At 49.0% G+C, this 26938-nt stretch overlaps 1 long non-coding RNA gene across 3 annotated transcripts in view; it reads right to left on the bottom strand.

Moving 5' to 3' along the window:
- The window catches only part of LOC124518993 (uncharacterized), a 33782-nt gene extending 10996 nt beyond the window's left edge, over window positions 1-22786 (bottom strand). Inside the window, exons 1-6 of one of the 3 annotated variants that reach the window (XR_006963965.1) lie at window positions 21937-22786; window positions 21103-21190; window positions 8189-12460; window positions 5299-5524; window positions 4106-4395; window positions 123-281 (exon numbers count right to left, since the gene is read on the bottom strand). This is a non-coding gene — a long non-coding RNA (uncharacterized LOC124518993). The remainder of the gene's footprint in view (window positions 1-122; window positions 282-4105; window positions 4396-5298; window positions 5525-8188; window positions 12461-21102; window positions 21191-21936) is intronic. The other 2 variants (XR_006963964.1, XR_006963963.1) reach the window with 2 other exon arrangements.
- Window positions 22787-26938: the final 4152 nt, after the last annotated feature.

Genomic DNA, 26938 nt, shown 5'->3' with positions numbered 1-26938 from the left:
GGCGATGGTTGTGGAGTCGCAGGGCAAAACTGGTCTCACCTGCTAGAACTTAGGAGGCTGGAGAAAAATCTGGTTGTTCTAAGGGGGAGGCAATACACTTGCCTCTGCTACTAACTTATTACCTACGTGTGAGGCTGTGCTGGGTCTGCAGGCCTCAGGCCAGGTCCCGGCTCGGCCAGAGCTTGCTGGAAGTTCCACGCTCAGTTTCAGGGGCCTGGCTTAAGAAGGTCCTTGGCTAACCAGATGGTGTGCCGCCAGCCAGAACATGGGGTGTCCAGAGACTATGGGGAAACGACGGAGAAAGAACGCAGTAGCAATAAGTACCTTCGTTTAGGGCTTTCACAGACAAGTTTCCATTTGGTTTATTTTCTCTGCCAACCTGAGGAATGTACACGCATTTGAAAGAGGTTCTAGAGACCGTAGACCAGAGAGATGGACGTTGGTGCCCGGGAACATTCTTTTTTTTTTTTTTTTTTTTTAATTCCCCAGGAACATTCTTACGTGGGTGATTTAACAGATGGCTTGGAACCTTGGAAAAGGAAGTGGCAATTACAGAGGGCCACATGGCCTCACCCTCGTTTCCTTTCTGTCGCATGACCCATAACTGACAATAAGAGCTAAAACATATAGAGTGCTTCCTGTGTGCCTGGCTGGATGCTGTGTTTCAATGCATTTAAGCTTCTCAAAAACCATGTAGCGGATGCTATTATTATCTCAATGTCTAGACGAGGAAACTAAGCCTTAGAGAGAGAAGAACCTTTTTTTCTGTTGGTGGCTGTTCCTCATTTTCCCCCTAGCCCTCCAAAAGGCCGTCTCATTCCCACTCTTCGGGACTCGCTCGGATGCTCCGAGCAAGGCTTTCCCTGCCCGCTCGTCACTCAAGGTAGTCCACCCCAACTTCAGGTCCACTGTCACACTCCCCCCGTTCATTGCCTTCGGAGGACATATTAGAGACTTGTTTACTTGCTGATGGGCTTTTTTCTTTTCAGTCTCTACCATTCCCTCAGATATAAGCTTGTGAGGCAGAGACCCACTCCCTCCCGATTGCCCTATGGTAATGTCGAGCAGGGTGGCTGGAATATAATAGGTACTCACTAACAATTTGAATGAGTGGATGAGTAGCATGTATGAGTGAATGAGTATGATTCGTCAAGGGGATTTGGACATGAGTTTGTCTCACGCCAGGGACCAAGTTTTCAGCCCCTGCTCACGTGTTTACTCGCTCATCCCTTCAATAGCGTTCATTAAATTATCAACAGGTGCCAGGTACTGAGGTAGGTGCTGGAGAATCAAGAGAGTAAGACAAGTCTCTGTCCTTGAAAATCTCATGTAAGGAGGGTGATGGTGATAGTTTGGAGGGGTGAGGAAGTGGGTTTATAAAAAAGCACAAATAAAAATGTAATTTGATATGTCTTATAATAGAGTTAAGTACAAAATGACACAGCAAGAAAGAGAGGAGACCACCTAAATGCCCCTGCCAAACTTGGAAGACTTCTACAGGGCAGGTGACTTTGAACCTGAACTTGAAAGAGGACTCCGGGGGTGTCTGGATGGCTCAGAAGATTTCGGCTCGGGTCGTGATCGTACAATTCGTGAGTTGGAGCCCCGTGTCGGGCTCTGCACTGACGGTGCGGAGACTGCTTGGGATTCTCCGTCTCCCCCTCTCTCTCTGCCCCTCCTGCACTCTCTCTCAAAATAAATAAATAAACTTTAAAAAAAAAACAAAAAAGAAAGAAAGAGGATTTCGGACTATTGGGGAGGAAAGCGCACGTGCAGAGGCAAAAAGGAGAGAACTCATGGATCTATGTGGGGAGCGGAACGGAACTTGTCCCCTACCCTACACTGTCGAGTCATATTTTGCCCATGGTGCCCAGCTGTTGGGAGGGTCACTGACCAATTGACCCCTTGGTGAAGCCATCAAGGAGGACAAGTGCACCTGATGTGGGGGTGGGGGGTGGGAGGACACCAGGAGGTGCATCTGAGTGGTCTCAAAGGTGCCCTCTGACTCTTAAGAGTAACACGACCCCAAGGCCTGTCTCTCAGAGGAAGGCACCAAAAGGCAGAGCCAGAAACAGCCACATTCCTGCCCCTAATATGGGGGATTTCCTAACAAAAGGGCTAACTATAACCGCTGTGTAGTTTTCAAAACCTCTTCTCAAACGTGATCTCATTTGATCCTCCAACAGCCTGCTAGATCTGTTCTGAAGTTCAGTAACACCATTTATTATTTATTGGATCAACAGCTATGGAGCACCAGGGCCCAGCCTGACCGGGGCAATGCAAGTGGGAACCGCACAGCTTCTGGCTCCAAAGCGGCCACATGCAAAGAGACACGACAGCACAGAGTAAAAGGTGTGACCCCACCCAGCATGGAGGGAGGAGAGTTAGCCGAGCGCCCGCAAGAGCAGAGAATACTGAGTCAGCCAGCCCTGGGCCCAAATGCTCGCCCTGCACCCACTTGCTTGTAAGACCTTGGGCAATGAAATAAGATCATTAAAAAGAAATTAAATGAAATAATACATGTGTACCCGTTAGGTTATAGTCTAGCCACTAAAACAATGACTCTTACGTAAACAATCGCTTTAACAAGATGGAAATTGACTTCTCTTTCACATCCACATCCAGCCAGAGACTGTGGCTCTGCTCCAGGAAGTCACCTGTCCCAGGCTCTTTCCACCTGGTTACTCTGACAGTTGTAGGGGTTGACCTCATGCACCTAGTCCAATACGGCTCCTCATCACAAGTGATGCTGTGTTTCGATGCAGTTTGATACGGAGCTAAAACGGGGTCGCCAAGACCTGGTCCTTTCGGTGTGGCTTCTCCCCTCTCCTCTAGATGAGGGCTGTGCTCTCCTATCCGGGTGGTAGGGGGGTTTGGGTGGCTCCAGACTTCATGGGCTGAGAGCTTTATGTCCACTGTGCCCCTTCTAGGAGCTGAATGTAAGTCTTGGACCTGACTCTCAGCAACCCGCACCAATCCTATTGGCCAAGGGTGTGGGAGAAGTTGGTGAGCCAAGGCGAATTAGGGCCCCCTCACAACGGCATGGCTGAGAATGGGGGAGAGATGAGCCCACACACAAAACGCACCTTACCGCTTTACCAGGAGAAGGATGGATGGATGCAAGGTGGTGGGGAAAAAAATCCCTCACTCCTTCCTTCAATCAGTTATATGTACTTCTAGGGTATATAATCCATAGCAGTGGTCTTTGAACTCTACCCCAAAGGCCACGGTTTTGATTATGCCCCTAACAGATGCATTTATTTTTTGTAAGTATACACCCGTGCGGATGGCACCCCACTGTCCATGCTTCCTTCAATAACATTCCCCGATAGGCACGTTTAGCATTCCCTAATAGACGACGTTTCGTAGGATCCTTTGCAGCTCGCAAAGTCATGTGACAAAATGCTAGGTACATGCTAAATGCGGACAGTACAGTTTCCAGGAAGTGTCCTCACGGGAGGCACATGTGATTCTTCCTTCCTTTCTCCTTGCCGCCTAGAACGTGAACAGGACGGCTTGGCCATGAGCAACAGCCTTGGATAGTGAAGTGGCAGCTGCCTGTTGAGAATGTTGGAGCAACCAGGAAAGACAGCTCACCAGCCGAGCGGCCTGCCTCCGGAGCCCATTTACCTGAGGGGCAAATTAACTTGTCTCCTGCTGAAGCTCCTGTCGTTTTGGCTATGCTCTTCTTTCTTTTTTTTTTTTTTTTTATTTTAAAAAAAAAAAATTTTTTTTTCAACGTTTATTTATTTTTGGGACAGAGAGAGACAGAGCATGAACGGGGGAGGGGCAGAGAGAGAGGGAGACACAGAATCGGAAACAGGCTCCAGGCTCCGAGCCATCAGCCCAGAGCCCGACGCGGGGCTCGAACTCACGGACCGCGAGATCGTGACCTGGCTGAAGTCGGACGCTTAACCGACTGCGCCACCCAGGCGCCCCTATGCTCTTCTTTCTTAATCTCAGCCCAAACTGATCCTACTGGACACAATTATGTACGTTATGATACATGTACCAAAGCAGATTCAAAATAAAAAAAAAGTTCTGCATTTTGTACCCCATTGGATAGAGTCTCACACCCCTTTGGGCTGCATCCCTGCCCCCTTACTTTTGGTCTCCTCGGTCTTTGCCCTGCGGTGCTCCGTAAGGTTAGTGACGTGCGGGAAGCTGTCTGCTTCTTCTCCCGGAATACACTTTGCTCTTTGAGGCAGGGGTCCCGAAGCGAGTCCTCGGAACCAACCTAGCACAGTTGGGCCAGCCTCCCTCCCAGGCCTTGCCTTTTGCTGCCTGCCGACTCTTCCGGGTCTGTTTCCATCATCTAGACTTTGTTTTCGCCTCGGGGAAAGAAAGCACGCCAGCCAGTCTGGTGGAATTGACAAGATGCGATGTAACCTGAACCTAAAGAAGTAGGCAACTGTGACCGTCAGGGAAAGAAAGACGTGCGCTCGCAGCCCGTGCTGTTGCTAAGGTGCACCCACTCACTGACCAACTTCTCAGAGCACGGGCTCGCGCTAACTTGCTAACGTGGCCTGGTTCTGTGGGGAAGGAGGGGGTGGGGGGAGGAGGCAGAGAGCTTTGTTTTTGGAGAGCTTCCTCCAGGCCTCAGACCTCCTCTGCCCCGGAAGGCAATGGCCAGGCGCCAGGACTGCCCCACCACAGCAGAGACTGGCGGAATATACCCACTTCCATGACTCCAAGTCTGAGGCTCTGCGGACCCCCTTCACGGCCGTGGCTGGGAAAGCAGACCCTGCCTGGTGTGTGGACGATCCGGGTGAGTCCATGCTCCCTGCCACCACCCCCTGGAGGCATCGCTGTCCTGATTGTATCACAGCTTCGAAATTCCCTGACTCATGCCATCCTCAGATTTTTTTAAAAAGAGCTTATTCAAGGGGTGTAGGCTGCATGTTCCACCCGTTCCCACTCAACACAGCTATTTAATTACAGCACCCGCGCGTGTGTGTGTGTGTGTGTGTGTGAGTGAGGAGTCAGGGAAAGGAGGCGTTGGGGAGGGGCAGAGGGGCTCCTGGACCAGAAGGAGAAGCCCTTGAAGGAGGCTTGTGCTGATCCCATTATGAAAGGGAAATACTGCTGCTCAAAGAAAGGCTGGCCCTTCACCCCAGAGCTGGGCAGGTCAGAAATGAGGAAGACTTCTGGGGCCGTGCGGGTCGGCTAAGAAAAAGCCACCGATGTGGGGGAGGGATGCTTCCCCCCCCCTCCCCCGGCTCCTCGGCTCCCACTGTTCTCCTACACCGCTAGGTAGCCAGGCTGCCACGTGACTTGCTAGTAACCATGGCAACGAACCCGGTTCCTCCGTGGAGCGTGTGGAGAGAAATCCCACAGAAAGATGACGGGGGTGCGGGACGTCGTGTGGTACCCAAGGGCAGGGGAAGCCAGCTCCGTCGCGGCCGGGGCAACTGTTGCCGTCGTTGTCGTGGAGGAAATAGCAGGGGCTTGTTCTCTTCTGAGCTCGAGACGCTGGCCGTTTTCTCCTTCTGACACTTGCCTCCCTGATCTTGGAACGCGGTTTCTGGAGATGAAAGACAAAAATAGCTCTCTCTGAAGGAGAGGATGCTAATGCACGCCGTGCTTTCAGACATGGGCTTCTCGCCGTCAGGCGTCCACCTCCAGTACGTGGAGCCTTGGGCCAGGTTCCTCTCGCTGTCCCTGACCACAGCGACAGCCCCGGGGAAGCCGACACGCTGCCGGCAGCCAGAAGCTCGAGAGGCGGTCTGGGGCCTGGAAGACCGCAGGGCGGTGCCCGGAGGACAGGCCAACCCAACCGCGGGCCCTCGCCACTCCCCTGCTCGCAGGCACAGCTGGAGGAAGTGGCTCACATTTTCCTTGTTGCCGACAAGGACATAATGACAGTTTGGGGAAACACATATTGTTAAGCGATCCGGCCTCCCACAGCCAACGTGGGAGCGCAGGGCGGCCCCTTCTGGGGGGCGAAGACCTGCCTCCGCGGAGGCCGGCTGGCAGGTGCTGCCTCCTTAGTGGGATGCCCCTGACTCAGCCAGTTACTGCCTGTGTGACCTTGAACAAGTCACTTAGTCTCCTTGGATGCTAGTTGCTCTCTCCATCTTTAAAAGAGGCACGGTAATATTTGCGTGGCCATGCCCACTGGGTTTGTGTCACAGTCATGCTTGAAAATTCCCTACCAGATATCATCATCCTTTTCCTTAGTTGAAGAAGTATTCATTCTTAAAGGGTTCTGAAAGTTGGAATGAGTCAGCAATTAGGTCGAAAGTTACGGTAGTGCAAAGCTGCAGAAATGACCGTGATGGGGTTTGTAGATAACATTTAATGAGTGCAAAGCAAATTGCCTGTTGCATTTAAATCCTCACAACACCCCTACTGGTATGACGGCTTCCGTTTCACAAATGAGGCCCAAATTCACATAGCTGGTGGTAGAGTCAGGATTCAAGTCCTGGGGAGTCTGATTCCCAAGCCAGGATCTTAACTGCCGCAGGGGCCTGTGCTGGGGTGGGTCCACTGATGCATTCTCCATGCTCCTGGAGTTGAGTTACCAGGTGGTTTCCTAGGGGTTCACAGAACAGCATGGGGGCGGTGTGTGTATGTATGTGGGTGTGTTCACAAAGCAGCCTGGGTGTGTGTGTGCATGTGTATATTCATAGAGTAGCATGGGATGTGTGTGTGTGTGTGTGTGTGTGTGTGTGTGCGTGTTCACAGAGCAGCATGGGGTGTGTGTGTGTGTGTGTGTGTGTGTGGTATGTGTATGTGTTTATAAAGACTGGACTGCCTTCCTTCCTCATCTGGGAGTTCCCCATTTGTCCCACGCTGACATGACTATCTCTTAGGGTCCTCGCGGAAGCTTCCAGAACAGCCCAGAGTGCTGCCATCTGCCCTAGTCTCAATGGAAGCACAATTAGTGGGCATGGGAGGCCAGACAAATGGAGTCACATGCCGCTGTCTCAGAGACAGAGGAGCAGAGTGGGCAGGTTAAAAGCTAGACAGCAGGGGTTGCCTCACCTAGTGCTGGCTAGCCTAGTTACAATGGTCACTCCTGACTCTTCTCATCCTACCCGGGGCCTGGAAAGCCCACCCCTCCGACCGGCCGGGGTGCATTTGGCACCGGGGATCACCCCCCTCTCCCCCGCCACCACCCACCCTGCAGGCAGAAGCAGAGGCCAGGGTATTTATGGTCCTGGCTCCCTCCCTCCTGGGATGCTGTGGGTTGGCTGCTCCTCTTATTTTGGGGGGTGATAAGGACTCTGCCGCTGCCAGCCCTGGGGTACTTACCCTATTCCCTGCCGACTCCTTAAACCCTGCTCACCCTTTTACAAAATTCCTTTCATTAAACTCTTCTCAGTTCCCCGGCTTGAGAACACTAACCGGTCCCTTCTGGGAGCCTGCCTGATACAGCGGGAGGAGGGTACCTCCCACCCACAACTGTTAGGGGTATTAAATGGGCCAGTAGGCGTCAGTGAGCCAGCATGTGCTCCAAGCCAGTCAGCAGGTGAAGGGGTGTCAGTGCCCCTCCCCAGGGCATTTGCAGTCACCCTGCCCAGGGCTACAGCGTGGCTCGCAAAAGCCCAGACTGTGGCGCGGGCCTGGGTGGGGTGACTCTTCTTCCCCAAGCCTTGGCTGGTTTGCAACAGGAAACCGTGCCTACTAAAGAAATTGAAGATGGTGGGGTTTTTTTGTTTTTTTTAAATGGGAAAAGGAAACAAAACGTTAAGTTCATTGAAGGCACAAATGCAGGGTCAGATAAGCACAGATAATGATTACTCATTTATCCTAAAAATATTGATTGAGCACCTGCCACCTGCAAAAGATTTAGCAATTAATAATATAGGCCTGGCCTCATTTTCTCATACAGCTTACACTCCAGTAGAGGAAACGCACTGTTAAGCAGAGGGCACTAAGCATTCTTTTCTCTTCTACTGGTGAGGGAAAAGGGGCTTTTGGCTGTGAGGAAAGTGACTTTTTTTTTTTTTTCAACTTTTATTTATTTTTGGGACAGAGAGAGACAGAGCATGAACGGGGGAGGGGCAGAGAGAGAGGGAGACACAGAATCGGAAACAGGCTCCAGGCTCCGAGCCATCAGCCCAGAGCCCGACGCGGGGCTCGAACTCGCGGACCGCGAGATCGTGACCTGGCTGAAGTCGGACGCTTAACCGACTGCGCCACCCAGGCGCCCCTGGAAAGTGACTTTTAATTGAGTACTTACCACGTGCCAGGCACCATGCAAGGCGTTCCATTTATATCATCTCACTTAATCGCACAACACGGGAGAGGTCGACCTATCTCCTTTTTGCAGTGAGGAAGCTGAAACTCAGAAGATGTTACATGATTTACCAAAGTCAGTGACCATTCAAAAAAAAAAAAACCCCACCGTTTATTAAGCACCTACTGTATGTATGCCTTGTCTTATCCCTGCTTTTCAAGAATGTGTAGATAGTAGGAGAGATAGGCACCTGAACAGATACTCCTCAAACAGTGGGTTGTGTGTGGTGATCATAGAGATATGCTCAGGGCATTATGGAAACACTCAGGAGGGATCCTCAACCCCTCATGAAATGTCAGGAAAGGCTTAGGGAGGGCAGCCTTGAGGACGTGAAGCCTCATTCGATTTTTAAAGATAAACTGGTAACGGCCAGGTTGGGGTACGGTGGTAGGGGGAGAAGAAAGCCACGCAGGAAGAGGGAGTGCCAGAAGCAAAAACAGACAGACAGACAAACAGACAAAAACCAGGTTGCAGCGAAGGGGTTGTGGGTAGGGGCCAGGTCCCCGCAGAATTTTATTTGGTAACAAGAAATGTAGGCTGCCAGTCCCATAGCTCACCCTCTAGGTTAAGGAGCTCAAACAGGGGAGTCACGTGGCTAGCTCTGGATTTAGATAGATCACTCTGGCTATCACGTGGAGGACAAACTTGAGGTGGACAAGAGAGGGAGCAGAGACTTTTTAGGAGGCCACCAGTAGTCATCAAGCCAAGAGATCATAAGACTCCAAAGGAGGTCAGAGGTCCAAGGGATGGAGAAGGCCATCGTTTGGAGAACTACTTTAAAAATCTCAGAATGTAATGACTGACTGGCGTTGAGATACCTGAGTTGGGGGAAGGGGGGAGAGAGGGAGGGAGGGAGAGACAGAGAGAGACAGAGAGAGAGACTCCCTTCTGGTCCAGAAGAAAAACAAACTTGGAAGGCTTGGTGGCTGCTGTCTTGTCTGAGACCTTTTGCGTCTCTCATTCCTCTTTATTTTGATTACAGACCCCAAGGAGTGGGGCCATGATCTGAGCTGGGTGTGTCAAATTTGCTCCCGGGAACTTGAATCTGGGCAGTGGCCTTGTTCAGGCTACCAGACGCCAGGCTGTCCAGTGATTCCCTTGATTCTAGGAACCATCTTGCAATCCTTCCAATTAGTCTCTTCCGTGCACTGGCAAGTCAGGGTCAGTCCCTGTTGCTTGCAGCCAAAGAGCCCTGATGGGGAGATGAATTCAGCCCTGGACCTGGTGGATCTCAGGCCCACACGACACCCATGTGAGGACCAGCACCTCCAGGAAATAGAAGTCAGAGGGGAAACGTCTGGGCTGGAGTTATCGGCACGTAGATCATGGAAATCATGCCTGACACTAAGAATCAGTGGCGAGAGGGTGTGGGGGAGAGAACACCGGTGGGCGGAGGGCGACGTCCCGGACAACAAGCAAAGGCTGCGAGGAGGAAGAAACAAGAACTTGAATGTTCAGAGAGAGACCAGGAGAACTAGGAGAGGCTTGATTTCATAGAAACCAAGGGAAGAAAAGTTTGAAGAATGAACAGTTGAGGATTTCACGTACAGCCAAGGGGCCAAGGGCACTGGCCTTTGAACTTGACAAGAAGTTTGTTGATGACCCATAGGGTAGGATCCCTAGAGGGAGAGGTGGGAGGAATAAGCCAGGCTGCCTGCGGAGAAGTGAGGAAGAGGAGGTCAATGGCTCTGGGAGTCTTATGGGAGGTTAGTTATGAGAAAGGAGAGGGTGGTGGGTGGGGGCAAGGTCACAGCAGGGTTTATGTCAGTGGCTCCGGTGCTCCTTTGAGTCAAAACCTGCTCCCCTGTGCCTGAGAGAATGGGGCTTTGGCTGGCGGAAGTGATCCCAGCAGAGCATTCTTTGCAGGGGTGGTTTTGCCTGAGGGTCTGTGCATCCCTGGGGCAGAAGAGCATTTGGAAAACTGACAAAGTCCATAGCTGGTAGGTATCTTGTGCCGACTTCCTGCCTGACTTTGTCCTGAGACGGCCAAAACAGCAACTAAAGGAAGAAAGAGAGGCAAAAAAAGAGGAAACTCTCTGTTGGCTCTTTTGGATTCCATCTAAAAATCTCCCTGCCCACCGCCCCCAAATTTAGGGGGTGAGGAGAATGCTCAAACCATGTCTGAGAAATTAGTATTAGAATGACACTGACTACCTTCGTGTTAGTTGATGAGTGTGTTCCTACAAGGAAGGCCTGGCTTGGCAGGTGCACTGTGCTAATGCTTCCCATAGGCTTTTTCTTTAGATATTTACTGGCAAAGGATGGCAATAGAATTGAGCCGATGACAAGATATTTTTTTTTTTCAAAAATCATTTAAAAGAATTCTTGAAATTATAAAATTTGTATACGGTCATCGAAGAAGGTTTGGAAAATCCGCAAAGACCTAAAATAGCCAGGAGTCCCACCATAGTAATACCTTCTTGGCCTATTTTCTTCTAGTCTTTTATTTCTAGTAGCAGGTCCAATATTGATAGCTGTTATGATGGCCGAGCCACTAATGTCCGTTGCAAGGCTGATCTCAGGAGCGACTGTAGGACAGACAGCAGGACCCTATCTATAGTGTGTGAGGGGACGAGGGAAAGATGAAAAATGCAGGGGGAAACAACCCATCGGCTGGTCAGATGCCTGTCATAGCACAGGTGTGCCTTGTGGTAAGAAACCTAATGCCCTACTGCGAATTTCCATGTCGGGGTATCACTCTTATTTTAGTTGTGATGGCAGATTGGGTTATTGGTCCCTAGTCTTTGTTCCTCCCATCATGTGACCCTTCCAGCACCAGAAGAGTTGACTGATAGTTCTGTGCCCCATTGTCTTTGGACTTAGCCACATGACTTGCTTTGGCTAATAGAAATTAGTGGAAGTGATGTGAGCAGGGGTTTTAAATATGCCCTCATGGCTTGGCTTAGTCTCTTGCATTTCTGCCACCTGTCACAAGATGAAGTTGCCTGGATAGCCTCTCGGAATGAGGAGACACTTGGAACAGACCTGAATACAACTGGCAGCTTGGAGCCACACTTCGCTAGTTTCATTCACCCAGGAGAGTCATAGCCCCCTGCACGCCCAGAAGCAATAAGTAAATGCCTATTGTTCTAATGCACTGAGATTATGGCATTGTTTGTTACACAGCATTTTAGTAGCAGACATCTGAAGGAAGCAACTACTATAATTGCTTGGATGTGAAGCTTCAGTAATATCTGACATCTGCATTTCCTTTATCCCCATAGTTATTTCTTGTCAAGTCCTCTTTAGCTCCTTTGAATTCTCTTCCATATCTGTTCCCTGACTCCCTTTCCACTGCCATCATCCTTTAACACTTCCTACCTGGGTTCCTGCAATGGCTTCCTTAATGAACTTATTTCTTCCCCATCCAGGAGTGCAAGACTCAACTGCCTTACAAAACCCCCTGCACCACAGGAAACCTCTGCTCAAAAGGCTGAGAAGGCTTCTCTTTATTTCAAAGTAGAAGCAGCCAGGCAACTCAGAGCTAAGTTTTAATAACCAGCCTCAACCTGGCGTTCTGATACAATTCTCTCCTCTGCTTTCCATAGCTCTCTTTTACAGCTGACCCTTGAACAATGGGGGGTCAGGTGTGCTGATCGCCCTGTGCAGTCAAAAATCCGTGTATAACTTTTGATCCCCTAAAAACGTAGCTACTAATAGCCTATTGTTGGCCAGAAGGCTTACCTGTGAAAGAAACCGTCGACTAGCACCTATTTTCTATGTCACGTGTATTGTAAACCGTATTCTTACAATAAAGTAACCTTGAGAAAGGAAAATGTTATTAAGAAAATCATAAGGAAGAGAAAGCACATTTACAGTACTGCCCTGTATTTATTGAAAAACATCCACATGCAAGGGGACCTGTGTAGTTCAAACCCCTGTTGTTCCAGGTCAACTGTGATTTAGCCTCCTCATCCATTATTTAATGCAAAATAACAATAATAATAACGCTTACCCAACAGTTGTTGAATTGCTTACTATGATATCACTTAAGTGTTTTTCCTGTTGTACAGGTTAAGAGTAGATTCAACCAAGAGTAATCAGGGTCCCCCAAAATAGTGGCTTACCTAAGATAGTTGTTTCTCTCTCCTGTAAAAGTACAGAAGTAGGTGGCCAACGACTGGTCTAGTGGCTCTGTTCATGATCTCTTCAGGGACACAGGCTCCATCCAGCTCACAGCTCCATCATCCTTAAGAGTATTGGCCTCAGGGGTGCCTGGGGGGGCTCAGTCAGTCGAACGTTCGACTCTTGACTTCAGCTCAGGTCTTGCTCTCATGGCTCGTGAGTTTGAGCCCCGTGTCAGGCTCTGTGCTCACAGCGCAGAGCCTGCTTGGGATTCTCTCTCTCTCTTCGCTCTCTCTACCCCTCCCCCACTGACACTCTCTCAAAATAAATAAACTTAAAAAAAAAAAAAAAAGACTCTTGGCCTCATTCTCGACATGGCAGGCAGAATGCTAGACATCACATCCACCATTCCAGGCAGCAGATTGGAAGAAGGACAAAAAAGAAAAAGGGAGTAAAGAGTAGATACCAGCTGGCCTCTCCGGGTAGTGGCCACATAACATCTGCTTGTATCTCATTGGCCATACGTATAAGGCCAGATAGAGTTGCAAAGGAGGCTGGAAAGTATAGTCTTTATTCTGGGAGGCCACATGCCTAGCTCAAAACTGGGAGTCATTACTACGGAAAAAGAAGAAAGAGGGGTATGCGGGGGCAACAGCCTCTGTCTCAGATATATTCCCTTGCCGAATCCTCATGACAATCCTATGAGATGGATACTATTCTTATACTCATTTTACAGAGGGGAAAACTGAGGCACAGAAAGGGTGACTACCTTGGCCAAGGCCACACAGCAAGGGTGAACTCAGGCGCCCTGCTTTCAGAACCTGTGCTCTTCACCCCCATGCCACCCAACTTCCCTGGGAGTGAATCTGCCCACCTGACCCATGTGCTCCCTCAGCTAAGCTCTCTTCTGTCCCCTGCACCTCCCTCCAAGGCCCAGGTTCAGGCTCTGCCTGCTCCTGTTCTTCCCGATCTCCTCCTGGAAACCTTCCCCCTGTGTGGCATCATCGTCCCGGCTGACAATGCCCAAGAGGCAGAGAAACAGCCAATACAGCATCAGAATACATACTCCATCTAGGCAGTTCAGTATAGTAATTAAGAGCTTGGACTCTGGAATCCAGCAGAGTGAGGTTCGAATCCTATGTGACCTTGCTCAAGTCACTTGACCTTTCTGATCCCTCTTCTTTAAAAAGGGAGGTAGAGAGAACCTGACACGTAGGACGATCATGAGGGACAAATGAGATCATGCACCTAAGTCCCCAGGCCACCGCTTGGCACAAAGCAGGTGCTCAGTACAACGAAGCTGCTACGATTGCGCCGACATTATGCATGTCCTTGCCTTCCAGACGGGAATGTCTTAGACAGAGAGGGGAAGAAGGACCTTCGCTGGAGGCCCTTGCCAACTGTCTGCCTCTCCTCTCTTGGGGATCTGCAGGGGTTGCTTGCGTACTTCCATCTAGGGCTCCGACCCTTTAGACATGGCCCTGACCAACCGTTAGGAGTGACAAGCTCTGATTTCCTTGATTTGGAATACAACCTGGCCACCCTAGGGAATCTGGTTAGTGGGGGAAATGCTACTACTGAACAGATGCGAAATATCCCTCGTGAACAGAACACAGGGCATCAAGGTATCTGCCAAAGGGAATGATTTTTGTTGTTACACAAACATGTCCTATCAGAGCCCATATAAATCCAGAGAACAGGTGCATTTCCAGAACAGATTACCTACCTCTGGTGACCGAGGAAGGGGCAGGGGAAAACAGGCCACGTTATTTTAACATTCAGTAATGCTCTTACTGAACGTAAACAGAAATGAAAATCGGGACGGATGGAGAAAAAGCACTTGCTCCTGAACAAAACGCCTTCTCAGGAACAGAGCTTCTTGTGATGTTCTTTGTTTTACCCAGAAAGAACCGGGTTCTATTCGTTGGGCTTGGGAAGATGCAGCAAAGCCCGTGCCCGACCACGGCAAAGGCAGAGCTTTCTGGAGGCCCCCTCCCCCCCATTCTGAACCCCTCAGGAGGCCAGGCTCTGGTGCCCTCCAGCTCTGCCCTTCCCTGTCCCCAAGCTGCCTGCCGGGAGGCACACATGTGGACAACCAAGCTGTTTTTCTCTCTTACTTCGTTCCTTCCAGTCCACTCTTTCTGCTCCCACCCTTATTTCCTCATGTCTGGGCTAGTATTGTCGTCTTCTGAACAGTTTCTAGGCTGCGAGTCTCCTCTCCACCCCACCTCCAATCACACAGCCACCAGTCAGAAAGGCTGACCTTTTGTACCTCCTCCCTTTGAGTGTAAATTCTTCTTACCATTTTTCTTGACTGTTTTTTCAGAGGTGAAGAATTCTAGCTCTCCAGACAGTGCATTTCTTCTTTAAGTTTTCACTTCTTTTCTACTAAATCCAAATCTATGTCCCCGATTGCTTCCAGTCAGCTGAGAATTTAATCCACCGGCTCTCTCTTTCACAGTTTTTCTCCTCACATGGAATCCTTCTCTTTCTCCCTGTGGCAGACTGTTAATTGCCTTCCCCGAATCTGTTTTCTCCTTCAAAAGTAATAGTTTTGGCTGGGCATGGGGCTACCCAGTGAAAAACTACATTTCCCAGACTCCTTTTCCACTGGGGGTGGTCATGGGACTATGCACCGGCCAACACGACATGGATACAAGCAACATAAGCAACTTCCCAGTTATATCCTTAAAACGACTGAGTGGTTCATCTTGGCCTCTATCTCCCTGCCTCCCTGGCTGGCAATGGGGAGGACTGGAGCGGTCACTTTGAACACACAAGTGGAAACCTCATATTGAGGACAGAGCAGAGAGACTCGGATCACCTACCTTGACTGTTGAGGGAGAAATGAACTACCAGTGAAGAAAAGCCTCTGTCTGGTGGACCTCTTTGGTACAGCAGCTTAGCCTGCACTTAATATCCTCGTCCTCACTGACGACAGTCCTACTCATTCTGGAAGTCTTCATCCAGGCAGACACGTGCCTTTCCACCCTTTGACTCTCAAAGCCCTTTGACCTACCCCCATTCTACCTTGGACTACACTGGTCTGTGGAGGAGTCCTACTTGCTCTCTGCAGCTCAAAGAGGACAGGGGCCAAATCTTCATCATTGTTTTATATTACACGAAGCCTAACACCCAGGCTCATGTGATGTCATGTGATGACTGAGTTAATAAATACGAGTAATTAAAATGAAGTAAATAAAATGAGTACTAAAATATAATAAATCACTAATAAATGAGTTGAATGAATGTATAGGTTATTCTTCATTGTCTCTATACGCAATGACTTATAATAAAATGAGCAACTAGTCGTATGTGTTTAAACAACCATATCCCAAAACTGCTAGATAAGAGGTCATTGTCAAGCTAGAGAATGAGTTGCCATACCCGTCTTTCTCCTGTTCAACATTACTATCAGTAACTTCAGTGGAACGGTCAGTATACCCATTGTACCTGTGGCTAACATAATGGGAAACCAATAAACTAGATAAGAGAATCAAGAACAACAACAACAAAACATTTGTAAAGACAAGTACAATGGACGAAAATTAAACTAACAGATGAAGTTCTGAATATCAGCTCAAAGGGTGGGCAAAAGGAAAGGACAAAAGAAGACTCAACTAAAGATTATATTTTTTAAAAGCTTAAGGATTTTGACCAGAAGCCCAGTAGGAATCAAGGATATGATATGATGGCCAAAAAATGTTAGTGCAATTTTTGGGCTGAATCAATTCGTTCGAGAACTGCTTATTCAGTGCCTATTCCGTGCCTGGTGTTGTGCGAGAGACAAGGGTGGAGAAGGTGTGGCCCCTGCCAGCAAGCTTATGGCACAAGGCAGACGGTGCTCGGTGCTATAAGAGCAAAGAGGTGGGAGTGTGGCACGAGTGTGACCAAAAGCAAGTAGCTGAGTTTGGCTTGAGTGTGGGGAACAATAAGGCAAGGCGGGGGGTGGTTCGGCACCAACCTGTAGGGCATCCATAATGCCAGGCTATGGAGATTGGCATTTATTTATTTATTTATTATTATTTTTTTTTTAAAGATTTTTTTTTTTCAACGTTTATTTATTTTTGGGACAGAGAGAGACAGAGCATGAACAGGGGAGGGGCAGAGAGAGAGGGAGACACAGAATCGGAAACAGGCTCCAGGCTCCGAGCCATCAGCCCAGAGCCTGACGCGGGGCTCGAACTCCCGGACCGCGAGATCGTGACCTGGCTGAAGTCGGACGTTTAACCGACTGCGCCACCCAGGCGCCCCTGGAGATTGGCATTTATGTGAAAAGAGGGACAACTGAAGGATGTTACGGGGGGGAAAAAATCAGTGTTTTAGAAAGATTTTTTTGGAAGCAGTCTGGTGGGCAGACCAGAGGGGGGAGACCTAACAGCTCAGAACCAGAGGCATCTCTTTAGAGACTGTCTTGTTCAATATCTTCATTTTGTAAGTGAAGAAACTGGGGCCGAAGGTATAAATCATGTACCGAAAGCCACAGGGCTGGCAGAGGCACAGCAGAAGTGGAATCCAGGACGGGCAGCTCCTCTGTCCAGGGAGTGAGGACAGCAGCCATCAGACCTCATGTAGCTGTCGGAGTTTAGGAAAGCATTTCTGGAGAGACGTGGGGCAAGGAAGCCAGTTAAAGGACTATGTCCACAGTCAAGGTAAAAAAAAAAAATACTGAGTCATGGGAATAGAAAGAGGGTGAGCTGGGACAGAAATTGCTTCAGTGCCGGGAGCTGGAAGGGGAGGAGGAGAAGCAAAGGCGACAGAATTTGGGGGGCTGGGAGACAAGGCGGACAGCAGTGGAACTGATGGACATTGGGAATGCAAGGATGACGAACAAGTTGGAGGAGTCCCACTTTGGGGAGGTCCCATTTACATAAAAGAGGCACCGACCAGGGGACTGTGTCACTGGAAAGCGTCCGGGAGAGGGTACTGAGGAAGCACCTGCAGGAAGAAGTGATGGAACAGCTCGGTCTGGAGAAACCTACACTGATGGCAAACAGTGGAGCCGAGACCCAGGGAGGGATACGATAGCTGGCTTCCCATGCCTGGAACGCTTTCCCGGCCGTCTGTGACATTGCCTCCTAATTAGCAGGACACCAGTGCAAGGCAGCTGAGCAGGAAAAGGCGTGGAGAGGGCCTGGACCCAATCATCAGCAGTGAGGCAGAAGGAGCAAAGGTTTTGGAGCCACACAGACCTGGGAGCTCGGCTCACCTATGAGCTGTGTGATGTTGGGCAAATGGCTGGACCGCTCTGTGCCTCAGTTGCCCCGTGTCCAAAATAAAGAGGCTGCACTGGAAGACTTCAAAGATCTGGTCTAGATACAAAATTTCTTGGTGCTAAAAAGGTGGCTTATGTGCATGGAATAAACGGGCGGAAATTTTAGGGTTGTCTGATTTGGATTGGGTTCCTGACGCTGTACCAACATCGGTGATGGAGGATGAACAGGCAGCCTGCTTCTGGTGCCCTCCGTGGTGGCGTGTAATGACACAGCGGGGCTGACACGTTCACAAAAGCACTTTCCTCTGTGGGTAGGAGTGGGAAAGAGTCCCACTTAGCTGATATCACTAATTGTTAAAGAAAACCATATGAGCTAACAAGAACTGCAAATGGATGTGGGAGCCATGAGTCAACCACTGAGTTTCAAATGCATTAATTTTACATTATAAATGACACGGGTTTAAAGTTTCTTCGATTTTATAAAACTTGTGATTTTTCTTTAAAAACAAACAAAAAAAACTTATCCAGACACACACCAATATGTGTTAAAATACTAAACATTTACTTCCATCCGGAACCATCCTTAAAACAATGATTGGACTCTTAGCTATGTTCATGAGAAAATCTGTTTTCGGACAGTCTTGTAAACTGATTAAGTATTTTCTGGGCAAACTACCTTCTTCCTACAAAAAAAAAACCCAGTTCTTGTTACCTTCATAGAATTTTTAAAATTCCCCTTCAGGCTGCTTTGTAAGGGATAATGCTGCTTACACAACATCTGGCATTTCTACTAGAAATGAAATATTCCGAAGGCTTCTGGATAAGCAGTATTTATATGTAATCCTTACCTCTTAAATATCGAATTCTTAAACAGCAGAAGTGAGAGAGACTGTTTTCCTTTACCGTGGTAGATTCAGAGTGACTTTACAAATTGTCAGGTGGAGAACAAAAATATAAGACCTGGAGATTATGTAAGAAAGATCTGCGCTTGTCGTCCTCACCTCCAGGCAAAACAAGACCCAGAGGCAGAAAAGAATTTTCAAAGCCTGACTTAGAGGACGGTGGGAAATAATCCCATCAAATCAAAGTTTAGGGCAGTGTTGGACTGTGGCAGGAAGAAAAGAACATTGTTAAAAATAGATACTCATTCTCTTTTGGCCACGGACAGTTCTTGAACATCTGACATTAGCAACACAGATCGGAGCCAGTTTTAGCTCATCCTGTCACTTAACCATTCCTAGCTCGGTTTTTTTCCTCACCAAAGTGGGGATGATGTTACTTATTTACTACCGGGGTGAGCCTGAGGCCCACGCGAGACAACACGCACGCACGTGAGACGCTGTGTAAACCACAAGGCACTTCAAATACAGGGCTTCGCTGCCATCGGCGGAGATGGCCTGCCCCTGGGTGATGCTCACACCGGGGAAGGACTAGTGGCTGTTGTCTAATAACACGCGCTGTCGGTTTCCAAACCGCAAGTGGCATTCAGGGTGACATAGCATTATTAACGGGGAAAAAAATCTGCTCGGCACAGACCTCCCACTTACACTAATTAAAGCTCCACACAGGTAGAAGAATGCATGGCTTGAGATCCACCCTGCGGGCCTAAAGGACAGAATCGTCTCCAGCATTTTTTTTTTGTTTTGTTTTTGTGATAGCAGCATTCTCTTTGTTTCAAGAAGAGTGGGGGAGGGAACATATGTGGGTTTGCTCAAATGCTCGAGAAAACTGTGCTACGCGGCTGAAGGGATAAAAGCGTGGGGGGGGGAGCACTAAGGAAAGAACGTGCTAAATCTAAAGGTGTAAGCGAAGCACTCGGGAACTGACTGAAAATGCTCTGGTGCCAGGTGAGGCATGGAATGACGAGAAAGCGGACTGTGCGCGTGTTGCAGAGGTGCGTGTGGAAAACGGGTTTCTCCTTGTAATGAGCTTTGTGGCTGGGAGAATCTTCCTCCAGTTTCTGACCATTAGCTCCGGCCCAGAATCTCGTCCGTGGTTCTTGGGATGAGCTAATGAGGCTGTGGGCTGGCTCTGATTGGGGGCGGCTCAGTAGCTCTGGTCTCCTTCACAGCCACCTTACACCTCACACCCTGGGGCCCAGGTCCCTAGGAGGGCAGCCCCCAAGGTCGCAGAGGGGTGTTCCCTGTAACGGAAAGCCAGGGAGAGCACAAGCCTTTTTGATGGTGACTTGGGTACTTTAAGCCAGATGTCACTCTTTGGATGAGGTGAGGATGCCTCCCTCCCTGAGCCACCCCCCCCCTTCTTAAATGTTATATTTTCCAGGAATATGCTAGAGAGACGACTTGTGCTCCAATGTCTGTTCTCTTCCTCTCTTAATAGAATATCAGTTTTTACCGGTTGCCCCAAATAAAGACATTTCCCAGCCTTCCTTGTGGCTTGTGTGTGTGTGTGTGTGTGTGTGTGTGTGTGTGTGTGTGTGATGGGAGATTCTTTGAGAAGCAAACATCTCCAAAATGCAGTCTTCTGCTAAGTTTGCAGAATATGCTTGGAGCCCGTGTGGTTTGTTAGGAGGTGAACTTGTGCAGAGAGTGTGGATACACACTGCGTGACAGCAGGCTGAGCCTCGGACATCTGCAAGGGAGTGAAATCAGGGCAGCTCTTGCTAAGACGGTTCTCTATTATCTGCGTAAGAACTAAGAACGGAGTGCAAGTGAGTCACCAAAGTTAAAGGCGAAAAACAACAGCTGAGATTGGACCAAGAGACCAATAAGCCACAGTCTGTTACATATTATTTTGCACAGTGTTACGGGGGGGAGGTTTTAGATGGGTTTAATGTGGAAGAATATGAGTTGGGCTATTCCAACCCTGTCCCCAAATATGTTTGTGTGTGGGTATGCATGGCCAAGATACATAACTACATTTTGTACAGGTACAGGTACCTATATGGTGCCCCTTTTTAACCATATTTGTTTCATTCTTTCTAATTCTGAGAATATATACGTGTATCTTCCTCGGTTAGAGTATAACATCACTTGGGACAAAATCCCTTCCATTAAATTCACTTTCATAAAAAGAAGGTTCACAACTATAGCTTTCAAAGAATCTTAGTATTAGAAACAGGACTAGAGGGGCGCCTGTGGCTCAGTCAGTTGGGCGGCCGACTTCGGCTCAGGTCATGATCTCGCGGTCTGTGAGTTCGAGCCCCGCTTCGGGCTCTGTGCTGACGGCTCAGAGCCTGGAGCCTGTTTCAGATTCTGTGTCTCCCTCTCTTTCTGACCTTCCCCCATTCATGCTCTGTCTCTCTCTGTCTCAAAAATAAATAAACGTTAAAAAAAAAAAAAAAAGAAAGAAACAGGACTAAAGGTCCCTTTGGATGTGTTCAAGCAGGCTGTAAATTCACATAAACTGAGTAATAACTCGGTCCACGTCTCTCCCCCATGGCATGTGAGGTTATTTTGTGTGATCTTGTCAGATGTGGGGACAACCTCCATCGCCAGCACTCCCTGACCTACCCAAACAGGAACGGTCTGCTCTTCCTTACAGATTCCTCTTTAAAGTCACACAACTTTTTAATTAAGCATGCTATAACGTTTCCAGGAAACAGATGTGGACTTACTGGCTTGTACTGTCCGTGAGTCACCTTTGGGACAATTGGGCTGATGTTTCTGTGACTCCTGTCTTTTGACGTTCTCATTTCCCATGCCCTGGAAGAACCCATGGCTACTCAGTTTTATCTGCAAATCTTTTCAGCGCCCTGAAAGCAAGTTTTTGGGGCCAAGAGACACAAATGTATTTTGTGCGGCACCTCTATAGAGTGTTCTCTTTTAACCAGATTTGTTTCATCCTTTCTAATTCAGAGAGGTATCTTTGATGGAGAGGAACCGGAAAGGAGTTATTTGTTGACCTAAAGGTATCACGAAGAATAGAGTCCTTGTAACGTTTAAACAGGGACGGTTCTCCACCCTGGCTGTACATCAGAACCACTTTGAAAGATAAAGGCAAAACAAAACAGAAAAAAAAAAAAAAAAAAAAGCCTGGAACCCCCCCCCCCCCCCGACATCCTGACTTAATTGATCTGGGCTGGGGGCCTGGACATCTGTAGTTTTCTAACGTGTAGAATTGAAAATCACTGCAAATCGAACCATTAGAAAAGTTATGACTTTTTTTAAGGCTCTATTCCATAGGAAATCTTGTCTGTTGTCGCTTCAGCTGCAGCAAAGCTGTGGCAGATAAAAAGAAACCTCCAGGCTGTAAACCCACATACCCATGGGGGCCCTGAGCATCAGGGGTGGGGGCAGACTACTTAGCTTAGTGATTCTGAAACTCTATTTTTGGATAGAATCATCTGAGGACCATGTCTGAAATACAGATTCCTGGGGGGCGGACCTCCATTCTGAAGTGGTTGGGGACAGAAGGAAGGCGGGGGTGGTCAGGAATCTGCATTTATTACCTGCAGGCCAAGCGATGCTGACGCTCCCATCCACAGCCTTAGCCAGTGGCACATGCGTGGGACACCGTTCAGTATATTCACAGCGGAACTTCTCAGTGTTAGTCGTGACCCTGATGGACTGGGGATGGCTTAGAGTTCAGCAGATCCAAAGGGAAAAGCCTGATCCTGGACCACAGAAACAGATGCTGACAAAGCCATGTTTTCTGGAAGGTCCCCATCATTTCCGGGTTGATTCTTTACCAATCCCTCCCCAGCCGTGTCCTGCAATTTCTGGTCAGCTGTTGTCTTTACACCATGCCCCTCCTTTCTTAACCTTTGCCCTCTAAACACAATTTCCTTTTTTTTTTTTTTAATATAATTTATTGTCAAATTGGTTTCCATACATCTAAACACAATTTCTAAGTGCTGACTAGCCCCAGTTGGAAAAGCCTCAGCTTCAGGAGCCCTCCGGGTACCTCCCACCCAGGAGAGCACTCCGTCACTGTCCCGGAGCCTCTGAGGTACCCGAGTGCCTTCCTTCATGTGACCAAACTGCCTTTCTGAGGGCTCTCTCTCTCTTATACCATGGTCCCTTTTCCTTTCTGGCCATGAAGTCCTACCCAGGGGTCTCTAAACTTACCACAGTGTGCACCCCATCCAAGCGAAGCCTCCTACACCCCAGAGCTGAGCCCCATCCTGTCCTAGAGCCACACTCTCTGCTTACCCAGGCTCCCCCTACTAGAATCTGGGCACGGTGTTTGCTCTTTTTTTCACACCCCCTTTCTACTGTTAGTCTCAATACCTTTTCTTTTTCTTTTTTTTAATTTTTTTTTTTAACGTTTATTTTTGAGACAGAGAGAGACAGAGCATGAACGGGGAGGGCCAGAGAGAGAGGGAGACACGGAATCTGAAGCAGGCTCCAGGCTCTGAGCTGTCAGCACAGAGCTCGACGCGGGGCTCGAACTCACAGACCGCGAGATCATGACCTGAGCCGGAGTCGGCCGCTCAACCAACTGAGCCACCCAGGCGCCCCAATACCGTTTCTATATGAAACTGTGAACTTGCAACCATACATGTTTCCTTTTAGGAGAAAAGTCTATCTAAATAGGCTGTCATATTTCATTCTTCATCTCAGAGATGAAATCATCAACACGTCACAAGTTTGCCAAACACGCACTTTTAGTAGACCATTCTGGTAAAGGATCAGAGAACTGAACTACATGCTTAACTACATCTTGCCTCTTTCTCGAATCAGGATTTGGAGACCATGGCCTACAGATGCTGGATCCCGTGGTCCTCAAGTTTTGTAATAACCCCCACGGTGAAATCACTTGTCATCACTTCACTTCTAATTTGGGGACATACACTGACCCTGTCACCCCTTATATTAGGCCTTCCATATCCCAGTCCTCACCCTGTTTCTAGGGTACCTGGGGATTCCAGGTGTTAACATCGCAAGTTCCCTTTGCCTAATACAATCTCCTAAATTGAAACCCAATATAAGATTCCTTACCCTTTCCCATTGTTCCATGAAAATTAACAGATTCTCCAACTGCTCTGTCTCAGCCACACACACTTTCTTATGAATACCAACATTTATAGTTTCACCTGAGCCCTTTTCTCACCCTTTCAAATGTCAGCGTAAAGGCCTTTTGGTGAAATTATGGAATTTCTGGCAAGCACATTTTTCCAGATCTTCCCAGGTAGACTTTGGCTCTTACCAGAAATCCATCGTTCTGGCGTGACAGTTGCTCTCCAGTGTCAACTGCTTGCCAGAAACAACCAAGAATTCGGAAAACCCTCACAAAAGGAATGACAACAGATGACTTTTGGCTCACGACCTTTTGTGCTGTGAATAGCCGGTTGCTGGTCTGCCCTACACCTGGGAAATCTTGACTGGCAGCGTGCGTTGCGGCTGGATCTCAGGAGACCTCGTTACTTGTTGAATGTCCGTCTTCATGTTCCCAAGGCCCGCGTGCCAACCTGGCCCTTCCTCTAGTTGCTGCTGTTGCCTGCTGAGGAAGGGGAATGCTTCTCTCTCCTGCTGCCACAGGTCTTTATCGAAGCCGTCAGAGGCCGGCCTTGCCGAAGTCCTCATTCAGCACTCTCAGGAGCTTCCGGTTCATCACCTCACACCTAGGTTAAAGACATCTGACTGATGCCACTCAGGACCACCTCCAAGGACTCCTACTTGCTAACACTCACCCCAACCGTCCTGATCCAGTGGGAGTGCGTGTGGACCCAGCCGTCTCTACCCAGTGGCTGCGGGCAGGTTTTGTTCTGTTTTGTTTGAGGATCTAATCGGCAAAGTGGGACAAAGACTATTAGTCCCGATGTTCTTTTTACAACTTGTCCCATTTTATTTCAAGATTTTATTTTTAAGTAATCTCTGCACCCAATACAGGGCTCGAACTTACCACCCCAAGATCAAGAGTCGGGTGCTGACTGCACCAGCCAGGCGCCCCGAACATACTCCATTTTTAGAACACACACATATTTAAGCTTCTCTGAGACTCCACAGACTCTCCTCCTCCAGTGATTAGCCCTTCCCTCAGTTTCACAAGAGAACTCTTGAGATGGGCGCTCTACCCCTGCTCTTTCCACCTTCCCAACTCCCGTTCCTTCGTTAACCCATTTATTTTTGGATTCCCTTGTCACCACTCACTCCAAAATGATTTTGTTAAGATCACCAATATGCCCACCTGCCGCCAAGACTTTGCTAGCTTCCTCTTCCTGGCTCTCCTCTCTGAGACACTTACCAGTGAGTGAGTGCTCCCTCCCTGAGGCACCCTCCTCTCTGAGCTGCTCAACTTGTTCCTCCCCTGGTTCTGCTCTCCTTTCTTGACTCCTCTTCCTCTACTTCATCTGACTGCTGGCTTCTCCTCAGGGCTCCTCTCCTCGAGGTGATCTTACCCAGTCCCATAACTTTAAACACCTTCTGCATGTTTGACCACTCTGTAATTTCTATCTTCAGCCAATCCCTCCCTGAGAATCATATATGCACCTGGACCCACGTGCTTCAAGTACGACATACTTGACATTGCCGCTGGGCTAATGGCCATCGCAAACCTGTCCAGAGGTGAGTTCTTAAATCCCTGACGTGCTGTTCCCAAAACTCTCCCCTCACCCATCTTCCCTATTAGGTCAGTTTATGGCGTCACCACCTGCCCAGCTGACCAAGCCAGAAGCCTGGCAGTGGGCTCTGATTCCTCCTTTTCTTTCATTCATAGAGAAGCCATTGGCAAGTCTTGTTGGTTCTACCTCTAAAATCTTTTCAGTCAGCCCATTCATCTCCTGCCACCACCCAGGACCAAGTCTCCACCGCCATCTCCCAGGATTGTTGGTAGTCTCCTAATTGTCTCCCACTCCCACGCTCGCCACGTTCCAGATGATCCTCCACATGGCAGGAAGGGTGCTCCCGACAAAATGCCAATCGAGTCACATCCCTCTCCTTCTCAGAACATCTTCCATTCTTCCCGCTGCATTTGAAATAAAGTCCAAAAGCATCACCACAGGTGACAAAACGTTGCCTTATCTGGTTCCTGCCCACCTCCAAACCTCATCCCATGCCACACCATCCCGAATGTTCCTTTCACTCCAGCACACGGGGCCCTTCCAGTCCTAGAACAGGCTAGGCTCTTTCTTGCCTCCGGGCTCTGTACTTGCTGTTTCCTCAGCCTGCAAGGCCGAGGTTACCTGGCCTCCTGAGAGGAATCTGATGGCCACCTATCTAGAGGAGGGCACGCCTGTGGTACTTTCACAATACGTCTTCCCAGCGGACTACAAACTGCATGAAGGCAAGGACCTATCAAGCCTAGGGTTGCACCCCCAGGCCCTGATATGTGGCTGATTGGTACTGAACGATGATCCAGAGGTGGGTCTTTTGTCTACAGATTCCTAAGGACCGACCTTCATATGCCACAGCTCCCCATAAAGGTATGCGGTTGTAGGACCTCTGGCACCCGTGAAAGCGTGCTGCTCAAATCTCCTAGGCCATGGGAACCCAGCTGACAGCCCCAGTTGTGGCCCTGTTGGATCCAGCGGTCTTCCTTCTGGGGCCACCCTCCACCCACTGCCCACCCGGCCCCCAACCACTGCCCAGCCCTCCCCTGCACAGGAGGCCTCTCTCGGGCGACTTCTGCTTAGGAACACTCCATCGGCCTGGCAGAAAGCTTTCTCAGGACTGTGTGGCAGTCTGACGCTTCTCCCCAGTTCTTCCTTTCATATCAGTTCTCCCTTCACAGGCGTGAGAACTGCCTGGTAGTCTGGAGGCTTTCCAGGAATATTCCTACCCTCTCCCTCGGTCCTTCACAGGCATGTCCCCTACCCTGTTGCACTTCCAGTCCTGTTTTGGCATCAGTTTCCCAGGTGCCCCTTTAGAGCCTTGAAATATTGATACTATAAACCGCAGTCCAGAAAAACAAACTCTTACCTGATACTGTGTGTAAAACCATCTGCTCCCTTCCCATACCTCCTCTAGGCAAGACCTTCAACTAGAAGAGATAAAAAAAAACACCACCTGTGCCCCGGAACTTCTGGTTTACCACCTAGGGTTCCAGATCGCTCGAGATACATTCCAGATGTCACTTAACCTTTGTCCCCACAGGAGCTAGCAGAATAGGTAACCACTGGCTGACCTGGTCAGTTCTGGCACAACTGAGGCCTGTGCTCCAGACAGGCAGCGTTAAGTTCATACGCAGGCATCTATAAACCCCTCAGTAAATGAAGTCACCAACTACTGGCCCTTGTTTGGTTCTACTGACGTTGTCTCTGTAACTCCTAGAAGGCTTCACTCGTGTTGTGGAGAATAAAACCTACTCTCTTGCGAGGGAGAAGCACATTTGGCCCTATAACTTGTGTACGTGGCATTTCTTCACCTTCTCTGGCTGAAAAATCAATCCTTTTTGCCCTACTTCTGTGTAAGCGCCAGGAACACCAATGGTCTGTTTTGTCCATTATCATGTCCCATAAAGGCACTCGGCAATTGCTGAGCAAATTGTCCCATAGGTGTTTTCCCATTTTC

This window comes from Lynx rufus, unplaced genomic scaffold (assembly GCF_022079265.1).
Source record: "Lynx rufus isolate CCGP_SWC_20201006 ecotype Redwood Valley unplaced genomic scaffold, mLynRuf1.p SCAF_26, whole genome shotgun sequence".
Classification (NCBI taxonomy): Eukaryota; Metazoa; Chordata; class Mammalia; order Carnivora; family Felidae; genus Lynx; species Lynx rufus.
The sequence above is the reverse complement of the archived record's forward strand: the minus strand, read 5'-3'. Positions and strand labels throughout refer to the sequence as shown.